The following is a 12,027-nucleotide window of genomic DNA, read 5'->3' on the forward strand; positions in this document are numbered from 1 at the left end:
ATTCAAAATCAGAATTAAGAGTCTAGTTAGTGCTTTTTCCATTGACTTCCACGGAAAAAAGAGCTTCTTTCTGTCCTGATTTGTCTGACTTACTGCTTGTCAACATTGCAGCTGTTGTGGAATATATTTTATCTTTTCGTTTTGATTAAGGCTAATTTTATTTTATGTTGCTTTGAAAGTCTCCCCCCACATAAGATTCTCATTAATTCTAAAATTTTGAAATTCACTGGAATTGTTTACCTTTAAAAAAAATGTATGTATTGTATAGTATAGTTCATCTTCGTATGTTCAAACAGTGGCTAATAGATGAAAGACAGAAGTGGTTTAGAAAGTCTCCTTAAAAACAACCAACCAACCAACCAACCAACCAACCAACCAAAAAAACAAAAGCATGGCAAAACCCACAAGAGTTTAATCTATTAGGCCCCAGTCCTGCAAAGGAATTCACGTGCACATATCCTTTTGCCCATGTGGAATCTCACTATCTTCAGCTGGGTTCTGTGTGAGCAAAATTGTCCAGGTAGGCGGTTACCTTCACAGTATCCAAGTCCTTATATGCTTTAGTCACACATTTTTTATTGGCCTCAATAAAGGAGTTATTAGAAAAAGTTCTACGGCCTGTGGTATACAGGGTGTATGACTAGGTATCAATGGTTCCATCCGGCCTTAAAAATCTATTAATCTATTTTACTATGTAGCTCGTAGAATTTTTCCATCGTCATCTTTTCCATCTCCCATTCCGCCCCTTCTCCTTTTTCTATTTGTTTGTATTCTTATTTATATCCTATTTTTTAAAAATGTGCAATTTCTCAGGTACCAGTGCAACTCCAGTTTATTGTATACCCTGCTGTTAATTGCTTTTATAGCTACACACCTCACTTTCATTCTCTCAAGGACTGATTTTTGATCACACTAGGGTATAAAATAGCATGAGATGAAAATCAGAACCTCCTCCTTGCACAACTTACATTTATTTTGCCACCCACTGAATATAAATTGCTGCCAGTTACTCTAAATTATAATTTATACCCATTTTTCTTACGAACTACCACCACTTTTTACATCTCTGCTGAATTTAGCCCCAAGTAACTTTTTACCACAGTAAAGTGACTGACTGAACACAGCAGTGAGCTTTCAAGACTAAAAATCAAAAGAATGATAAATGGTGGTGTAAGCTACATGTCCACAAGTGAGTGTAAATTACAAGTGGATTTGGCATAAGAGTTGGTAAAAAATATTCAAAATTAACAGGGGGTGTAATGAGATGTGTAAGATTAATATGGGTGTCTCTTACACCTGGCTATGCCCTCTTGTTAGTGGATTTTCCTGATCCTTTCTCATTTCTGTCCCCTCAGCTTGTAAATTAAGCACCCTTATCACTGTGTGATGTACACCACCATTTATATTGCCCCTGAATTTGGCCCTGGAACTGGGATGCAGAGGGGATCCACCCTCACTTTGGACTTTGTAAATCCTGTATGCAGCCTGATTAAAACACATTATTAAATAGCTTCCCTATAGAAAATATGTCTCAGTAGGACTGATCAAAATTTTTCGAATTAAGGAGGTTCCCCTAGCCTCACTGTCTCAAAAAAGCTTTCTTTAGAAAAAGGAAAATTTTGTGAGACTATGCTGATGTCTTAAAAGTTTTCATGTTTTACAACATTTTTCTTTACATTTGTAATTGTCTTTTTTTAAACTGGGAATTACAAATTGTCCCTTACTTGGGACTTAGGCTAAAATACAGTGTAGCCCAAAATGGGCAACTATTGGCTTGACAAACAACATTTGAACAATAGGACATAAATCCAAGTTTATTTTTCAGGATTCTAAAACTGTATTTTATCTGGGTACCTTGTCCTCCTTGTTTTTATTGGAAAATTATTCTGATTTTTAGAGTGAGGCAGAAAAGTGTAAATCTGGATTGCATGTTTTTTATGCTATTAGGCTTGGGGCTTGCTGTGGAGGTCAGATCTATTTTTCAAAAGATGCTCTGATGTTTCTGGAGAATAAAAAGAGAGGACAACTGTATACACAAACAGTGGAAGGAAGATTCAGGCACTTGAGTGGACTTTCCCTTCCTAATATATACTTTAATTTGCTTTTTCCTCTTATCTAGATCTACATGCCACTCAATGTGTTTTTCAGAATTCATATGATGTTTTACGTAACTATGTGGTATTATACTTGTCATCTTTAACTGCTGATACTGGAAAGCGATGCAAGTGTCTTACCAGAGGGGATGTTTCTCCATTATTGTATTATTTATGTTTAAAACAAGTTGGCAACAAGTGGTATAGTGGTGAAGAGAGAAAACAAGGAATCTAGACTAAAGGCTTTTATGTAGTAAAATAAATTTGGGATTGGAAGACTGTTTGATGGCAGTTTAGTTTCAGTTAGCATATGGGAACATTTCCTACATTAGATAGGTAGAATGGCATTATAAGTAGTCATTTTTGCACACAGCAATTTAAAAATGTACTAAAAAGGAGGATTTGGGAGAAAGCCTCCTACTGGGAACACTTTATACAAAATAGTGCATTTTGGAAATAATTGAGAAAGAAAACATATATGCCATTGTTAGAGACTCAGAATAGAAGCAACACATTGCATCACAAGATTGCAACAAGTCTGAGGATACAATGTCAGCCTTAACTATGTTGTTAATCAGTGTATAGTTATTCTTAATGACCCAACTGAAGGGATCTGTTGAGACAGTGCCAAATTATTATGAATTGCTATGATTTATATGTATAAATGTGGCAAGCATGAGTTTGGTATGGCTTGGTATGTCTGAATGTGCTAGAGGATTCTGGGAGCAGAATTCTCTTAGCATTAGATGAATGATGTGGAAAACTATTGAAGGTGCTGAAACTGCACTGGAATGGTTAACAAAGACTTGATGGGTGTGTGTGTTTTAACCCTGAACTTTGGAATATATCAGCTGAGAACCTGCTCACAAAGTAAACAACACGTAAGATCATGTGATCAGTGGGTTGGTTCTGACATCGGTCAAAATGACCCTTTTTGGATAACCTCACGCTAAGAGCTTGAGTGAATGATTTATGAGAGGGTAAACCATGGATGAGCTTTGATCTGTGGGTCTGCTTTGCAATCCCTTCCAAAATTATGAAGAAAACCAGTAATAAATGCCTACAAGGCATATTTCTGGAAGATGTGATTCCTTTGAGGAAAAAAAAAAAAAGGTATATAAATGCTAAGCAAAGTAAATGAGTCAGATCAATTCCCCAATTAACATCCTAAGAGGTTTGAGACTGTGAGACGGAAGTCGTCGGGGTAACCAAGACCCTGCCTCGAGGGACCTTAGAACCAAAGGTCATCAGGGTCACCAAGGCCCTGCTTCGAGGAACAGACTACGTGCCAGAGAGGGGAAAGAAGAAAGATAAGTAGCCTCATTCAGAGCTGGTAGATATATCTGCTTTGTTTGCCAATCAGGATACTGTGTAAGGCCAACATAGTTACTGAGGGTTTAGGCTTGGGGAACTGAGGTTTATAGAAAAAATGTATACCATGTCACCTTAACTGCTTTTGTGATTCTCTCTCAAATAAATGACTGTGCATTAAGCATATTGGTTTCCGAATTCTCTCTGGTACTGGTAAACATCTGCCCAACTGTGGGCCGTTAAAAGATCCGTTTCAACAGAATCCATCTGCAGATCCCAGCTGGAGGGTATGGAAACTTGCCTGGCTATAAAGCAAAAGCATATTACACATCTGTATAGTCTTATTTTCAATTCTGTCCTGCTATATTTATTCTTAACTACGTATCATGTAGAATAACTGTGTCATTTATTTTGGTCACAATTTTTTATTAAGATTCAATTTGTAAATATTTTATAAAGGGTTAATACTTGATTAATAGTTGTGTTAATAAAAAGTTAGTCAATTGTTATAGAATTAACAGGACAATATGTTGCTTATTGTCATGGGTTTTAACTACTGAGACAACACCTTCTGTATTCAAAATCATTTATAAACACATACTACTACAGACAACTATATACAAAAAACCCATGGATTGCCATACTTACCTTCACAGATCCATTAACCACCCCAAACACACCAAGTAATCTGTTAAATGCAGCCAGACAATCAGATATTACAGAATATGCTCCCTGGAGAAATTCTGGGATACCCACTTGAAACCGCCTCCACCAAACAAGGACACTACACCAGAGAAGTACATTACATCATGAAAAGGGCCACTCAAATACCCCGAGAGAACCTGCTTCAGTAGACTCCCCTGCCACCAGCTGAACATCCACAATTGTCATCTACCACCTGACACTGGAACTCATACAGGTTATCATTAAACAATTACAACCAATACTGAAAGATATCTTTTCTGAATTCCCTCTTCTGACTGTCAGACAATCTTCCCAACCTTGCCAAGCCTGTCATTAGAAGAAAGCTCCCAAAGATCAGGACCCACCAACTCAAATCTGCACCAGACCCTGCCATAACAACAGATGCAAAACCTGCAGACATATCTCCACTTCCATGATGATCGATGCCCTCTGCAACATACTTTTCAAGATCCTTGGGTCCCTCACATGCCTGTCACAACATGTGTTTTATCTCCCCCAGTGTATTAAATGTCCCAATAACATCCATGTGGGTGAAGCCAAACAATCACTATGTTTTTGAATGAACTCATACAGAAAAACAATAAAATACAAAACCACCATATTACCCATAGGCAAACACTTTTCACAAAGTGACCACTCCATATCTGACCTCTCAGTCCTCATCCTCAAAGAAAACCTCCATAACACTTCCAAAAGATGAGCCTGGGAGCTTAAAATCATAACTTTGTTACACACTGAAAATCATAGACTCAACAACACTGGTTTAATAGCTCATTAAAATAGTCTGTAACCTATTAACCAACCTTCTGTTGTCTTATGACTGCAGAGGTGTTGACTGCCCACTTCTCCTAAAATGGTCTCTTACAACGTGTTAACTTTTTATGCTAAACAATCTGTTCCACCTTTTATTAACTGTGATACTCTGAGTATCTTTCCCAGACCTGAAGAAGAGTTCTGTGTAAGCTTGAAAGCTTGTCTCTTTCACCAACAAAAGTTGGTCCTATAAAAGATATTACCTCACCCACCTTGTCTCTCTAACATACTGCTAATATCTGCAACATGCTGTTACCTTATGGAGCACAGCCCAGGCCAGTGACAGGTTGTGTCACCACCTGCCCTGTAATTCTCAGTGTGTTAAATGCTCCAGGCTGTGGGCCACAACCTGGATACTGGCAGCCAGCAGACAAGCATGCACTGAGTGTCTCTGTGTTAAGCAGCTCTGGCTCAGCACTCTCAATCCAGCAGCCCTCTAGTTACACCCCAGCCACATTCTGGCATCTACCAACTAGGAGTCATCTTCCCAGGTGTAATCAAACACCCCTCCCAGTCTGCAATTTACAGCCCATTCCTGGACCTTCAGAAGAATAAGGTGGTTTGTTTGCTCCTGTAAAGAGACAACTTGCACAGTTTATCATTTTAACTGAAGTTAACAATCACTTAAATTCAAACAGCATTGGGCTGGTTTAAAATAAAAGTAAAACAAGTTTATCAACAAAAGGAGATAGGATTTTTATTGAATTCAAGTATAAAGGATAGAGTTATAAATGGTTACAAGCAAATTAAACTGAAAAATGCTTTCTAGAAACTATGACTTAACAAATATATAGCCTTGGTTTAAGGTAAGATTCTTACCACACTTCCTTCCATCAAGATGGCTGATTCTCCCTCTCTCCCCTTTTTTGTCAGGATCTCTCCCCCAAAACAAAGTGCTTGGTTCCTTTGTCTTCTTATGTAAAAGATAATGTAGAGTTCTTTGCCCCTCTCTTTGATAGTCCAGTGAACCTTTGAAATAGATTCTTCTGATGGTTACCGCCCAAAAATTAAGTTCATTAAAGCTATGAAGAAGAAGACATGGAATCTGGTACTGAAGGAAGTTCCATGTTGGTTTCTTCTCCTACAGGTGTTTGCTAAAAGGCAAATTGACCTGTTCCTGCCCTGTAAAGGATGCAAATGAATGGCCACTTTACATGTGATTGCTAATAGATTCTGATGACACCTGTCTGGAGGCACAGCATGTCTTTTGTCTGGGAGAAACCTGTTTACGCACTCCCCAGACTTGTCAATATTTTGTTTTCACATTTCTTTCATATTTGTATGGCCTCTTGGGCATTTACTATACAGACACCATGCAATAATATTAATGATCAGTTTGTTATTTGTTTTCCAAAGATACCCTACATGACACATATAAGATACACTTTATAACTTTAATGCATTAGAGTACACTCAATTGGTCAGGCCAGCTGAAACTCACTACCAGATACCAGTAAGCCCTTGTTCTCTTGCACTGAGATAATGTTAGGGTCACACATGCTCATAATATCTATTAATTTTTAATAGAAACTTTTCTAAGCTATTTTAAAATGGCACCTTAATAGAAAATGACCCCTAATTTTATGTGAAATATCATTAAAAATGAAAAAATGAGTTTTAGTACCGGCATTATGTAATAGCAACATCTCCTTATCTGCATAGTTATCCAGTTTCAACTATTTTAAAATTAAATATGTAGTACTGTAAATCTGAACTGATGCTGTAAACCTAGCTGCAACAATGCACATTTGATATTAATTAAGTAGATAAACCATATTTTTGAGTTTAAGTATCTGTATAGTGACTACATACTTATTAATTATTTGGGAAATTTCAGGATGGGAGTCAAGAATTGGAGGAAAAGGAAGGAACTTTTCCTGGTGTGTATGTGTGTTTGTGTTTCATTTCTTGGCTACACTAGCTTTGCCCAAAGCCTCATTCCTGAATATAATAAGTTACTTCAAAATTTAATGGCTGGGTGTAGATTTTAGATTTAATTGTCTCTCATCACATTTATAGATGTAACTGTGCAAGCATGCTGTCTTGGTTGCAACCTTGACTGGCTCATGAAATGGATGGTGTGCCACAACTCTGGCAAGGGGTTTTGAGAACACTGGCCCCTGCTGTGTTAAAATGTGTTTGATTCCATACAAAATTGTCATGTGCACTGCATTTTTGTCTATATTTTTCTATCTTTTTTATTCTGACACCCATCACTGCAATATTTAAGTACTTTCCTTGTAAAAATCAATAGCAATAATGTCCATAGTGGAATTTATGGAGTCTCTGGCATGTCTCCATGGGGGGGGGGGTCATCAAAATGCTGCATGAGGTAGGGTTTTTTTTAAACAAAGATTTTATTAATTTATTTTTGTTTCTTTAGTAGGGGTTTACAGGTAGCTAAGATTCTCAGTGTTCTGGCATTCTTTTAGTGGAAAGCCTTTTTTTTTTAAGAGGAAGATTTTGAAGAAAAAGACTGTCAGAATGTAAATTCTCCTGGGGCACCTGCAATGGCTCCAGGGATGGTATAAATTAGAGCAACCTATAAACTGCTCTAATTTATGCCAGCTAGACACAATCTGCACTGGACTATAAACCAGTCTGTCAGAGTGGAGCGCCCTCTGGCTATGTCCCTTTTCCACTCAGTGCTGGGTTGTGGGATAGGGACACTGGAAGGAATCCTCACCTACTCCATTACAGCTGCTTTCCATCCCCTTTTCACTGCTAGAGAGGCATAAAGGAGCTGGAACGTAGCTGAGAATCTTGCCCCAAAATTCATTTATTTGCAACCATTCATGTGAATCTGACTCAAAACAATTGCATATTCATGGAAAGTGAACACAATAGTGGGCTGAGCATAGCCAAAACAAATTGAAATACTCGTGGAAATACTTTTGTGGTATTCTCCCAATTCTACACTCAGCCATAGACCATAGAAAGAAGATAAACAATGAAAAATAACTGCTAATTTCTTTACAGATAGATTAGTGTCCACTATAGGAACTCAAAAACATGTTAAAAATTCATCTTTGCTTACAACTGTTTACCTAATCTAATACAATCTAATACAAAAAGGATAAAGCACTCCAGGAAAATATTCATTTTATGTTTTATTCATGAACTTCTTTTTATGAATTGGTTGCTATAATAATATATATACCTTTCCATTTACTTCCAAGAAGTTCCTGTAATTATAATTGTGAAAGATAAAATATAATGATAGAAATAGGGTTGAGTGATTAGCATAAGGTATGCACCAATCAAACTTTCTCTTCAGAAATCTCTTCTTCTCCCTTTAAGTGACTATAATAATTACTTTTTATTCAAAGTAGTTTAAAGCAGTGAAATGTGCATCCCTTTGACAGCTTTTGCATTTCATTTCAAATGAGATGCCTGGAAATAAACAATGTTACCCACCTTCAGTCTACCTCATTAATTACAAGTGAGATTTCACAGCTGTAGTTTTTCATGGTCATTCAAGCAATAATCCTTAAAGGGATTTATTATTGAGGTAAAGGGTTTGTTTCTTTTTATTCAAAACTTTCTTTAAAGTATGAAACTTTCTTTTCATAATGTACTTTTTTATTTGAGGTGAAGAATTTTATTTCTTAATAGATGACAAAGCTTTTTTATACTTTTTTTTTAATGTACGGAAAAAGTGTTCTATACATTCTATCCCTTAACAGAACTATGAGAATGGGAAGTCAGGACCAATTTCTTTCCAAGGCTCAGTTTGAGACAAAGACATAGCATAAGACGACTGAATTTTTTAATATGCGGTTTCCTCAATAAATGGGCATAGGCTGGGTTCACAGTATGTATAAGCCTCTAAAATCTGGTTTGGTTCATATTAGTTCAAATGAGGACAAAGAGAAGAAACTTCAGATAAATGCCCATTCCACAAACTCATTTTCTCTCAATTTCAACAGCTGAAAAAATACAGCAGAATCAAAAACTGGCACAAAAACAATGCTTTCTCATTGTAAGCTTCCTTTTCTGATGATCATGCCTGGCCACAACACTGGTTGATTTGTACGATTCAGGACAATGCCCATGGCATTCAAAAGCAGAGCACAGGACATAGAAAATGATGTCTTTCCACTGTGGCTACATTAAGAAGAAAGAAGTTTGATTTCCTCATTTTGACTTTAATTTCCTCTATGTTGGTGCAATACTGGAACTGAGTTGCAATTTCAACTCTTCCTGTAGCTGCCCTGCGCTAACCATGAAAAGGGAAGTACAATAATGGAGAGCAAAAATAGAGATGAAGTCCTTATTGAGGCAAAACTCCCTTACACTAGAAAAATTAACTCAAGTGAGAATCACAGGGTCAGGCCCATGGACAATTACTAAGGGCCTGATACGAATACCTGTGCACTGAATTGTGCCATATACCATATGAACTCCTATTTAAGTGACTGGGAATGCTTTTGCATTAAGGTGTGACTCAGGAAGAGCAAGGGTATCAAAATCTGATTTTAGAATGTGACAGTTGATCCTCCTACTGAATGATGCTGTAAGTCATAACCAATTAGCATCCAATATCGCTACTTTGTTCTGGTCATTCCAACATATGAACTGGAGTCTGAAATTTCTTATACAAGATCTTCAAAAACCCACTTCAGGTAGAAGATTATTTTTATAGATAAAAATTTGGCTTTCCTGTTCAACTATTTTATATCTGAACCTAAGATGAAAACAAAAAAACGTCAATGAATATTAGCTGGCAACAGTCCTCTTGACACCACAGTTTAGCTTTTCTGTTTTCATTATTTCACGTGACTCAGGTTCAAGCATCTCCTTCAGCATTTAGTTTCTCTTAGTATCCTTCCTGTCTTTGCAGGTAAGAACTATTAGTTTCAGATCTTCTGAAAAACAGTTGAAACAGTGGGCAGAAACAGCAGGAACATCTACATAGTTAACTAATCCCTTCTCCCAAAGGAACAAGATGACTTTCCTGATTCCTTTTTTCCACTGACTGGATTGTGACTACAACACATATTCTTTTGTTGTGTTAGAGCAGAGGTTCTCAACCTCTGGCCTAATCAACACACAGCTGCGGCCCATGTAACATCCTCAAGGCCACATATATTGTGTGGATGTGGCCCACATAACACATAGGGAGCTTCATATTTGGCCCACAATGGTAAATAGATTGAGAACCACTGTCTTAGAGTCTTCAGAAAGGATATATGAAGTTTCTTCAGTCTAGTTTTTATTGGAGAATATAAGGTCTGGTTAGTACTAGTTTAATTTCTTTATTTACTTCTTGACCTCCAAAGAGTTTTGTTTTCCAGAAACCCCCCCCCCCATCTTAGAAAGATGGTTTTCAGACTACTTTTTCTGAATCTTCCATGATATGGAGATTAATATTGACTCAGCATGGTCCAGCCGATATGGAACTCTTTTTCTGATGAGTGGACTCTGACACCTTTTTTGGTGAGATGACAGGTTTGGTTGATAAGGGTAATAGTGTTCATATAGGTTTCAGAGTAGCAGCCGTGTTAGTCTGTATTCGCAAAAAGAAAAGGAGGACTTGTGGCACCTTAGAGACTAACAAATTTATTTGAGCATAAGTTTTCGTGAGCTACAGCTCACTTCATCGGATGCGTTCAGTGGGACTTCTGTAAGGCATTTGACTTGGTACCAAAAGACATTTTGATTAAAAAACTAGAACGATATAAAGTTAACACAGCACTCATTAAATGGATTAAAAACTGACTAGGTCTCAAAATGTAACTGTAAATGAGGAATAGCAATCAAATGGGTGTGTTTCCACCCACTTGATGCTTGGCCATATGCTATTTAATATTTATATCCATAACCTGGAAGAAAAAGTCATCACTGGGAAAGTTTGCAGATGTCACAAAATTATGGGAGTGGTAGATAATGAAGAAAGTAGGTTATTGATCCAGAGCAATCTGGAAACTTTGGTAACTGGGTATAAACACATGCATTTTAATATGGCTAAATGTAAATGTATACATCTAGGAACAAAAAATGTAGACCATAGTTATAGGATAGAGGAATCTGTCCTGGGAAGCAGTGACTCTGAAAAATATTCTATCTATCTATCTATCTATCTATCTATCTAAAATCAGATGAACAATGTGACTTTGTGACCAAAATGCATAAACAGGGGAACCTTGAGTAGGAATAGAGAGGTTATTTTGACTGTGTATTTGGTACTGATTTGATCACTGCTGGAATACTGTGTCCAGTTCTGGTGCCATAATTTAAGAAGGGTGTTGACAAATTGGAGAGGAGTCAGAGAAGAGCCACAAGAATGATTAAAGGATTAAAAAAAATGTCTTCCAGTGATAGACTCAAGAAGCTCAATACACTGAGCTTAACAAAGAAAAGGTTAAGGGGTGACCTGATTTGTCGATAAGTACCTATATATTTAATAATGTGCTCTTCAATCTAGCAGAGAAAGGTACAGCATGATCCAATAGCTGGAAGTTGAAGCTAGACAAATTCAGACTGGAAATAAGGCATATATTTTTGACATAATTTACTAAGGGTGGTGGTGGATTCTCCATCACTGACAATTTTTAAGTCAAGATTGGATGTTTTTCTACAAGATATGCTCTAGGAATTATTTTGGGGATGACCTACAGCCTGTGCACTTCAGGAAGCCAGACTAGTGGATCACAATATTCTTTTGTGACCTTGGAATCTATGAACTCAAGAGATTTAGGTAGTTTTCTTGGTTCTACCACTGGCTGGCTGACTGACCTTGAGCAAGTCACTTTGCCTTTCTGTGTTTCAGTTTCCACATCAAAAATGGGGATAATGAGACTTACGTCTTCAATAAAGTGCTTTGAGAGCTATGGACGAAAATCACTATAACAGATGTCAGAAGGTATTATTATAAGTTTTACAATGGCATTTTAAATTACAGAACTGTGAACTAATTAGAAGGCATACCTGAAGGGCAACTCCTATCTTTGATGAGAGAAATTTTGTAATTGTTACTGTACCTTTCATCTTGCTGTCATACATACAGTATAATCAATCTCAATCTCTCTCATATAAAAACAGACACTGCTGTATCCTACAGCTGCAAGGTATTGAAAAAAACATTTCCTAGATATGGAGGCCA

Source organism: Dermochelys coriacea, chromosome 4, assembly GCF_009764565.3.
Source record: "Dermochelys coriacea isolate rDerCor1 chromosome 4, rDerCor1.pri.v4, whole genome shotgun sequence".
Classification (NCBI taxonomy): domain Eukaryota; kingdom Metazoa; phylum Chordata; order Testudines; family Dermochelyidae; genus Dermochelys; species Dermochelys coriacea.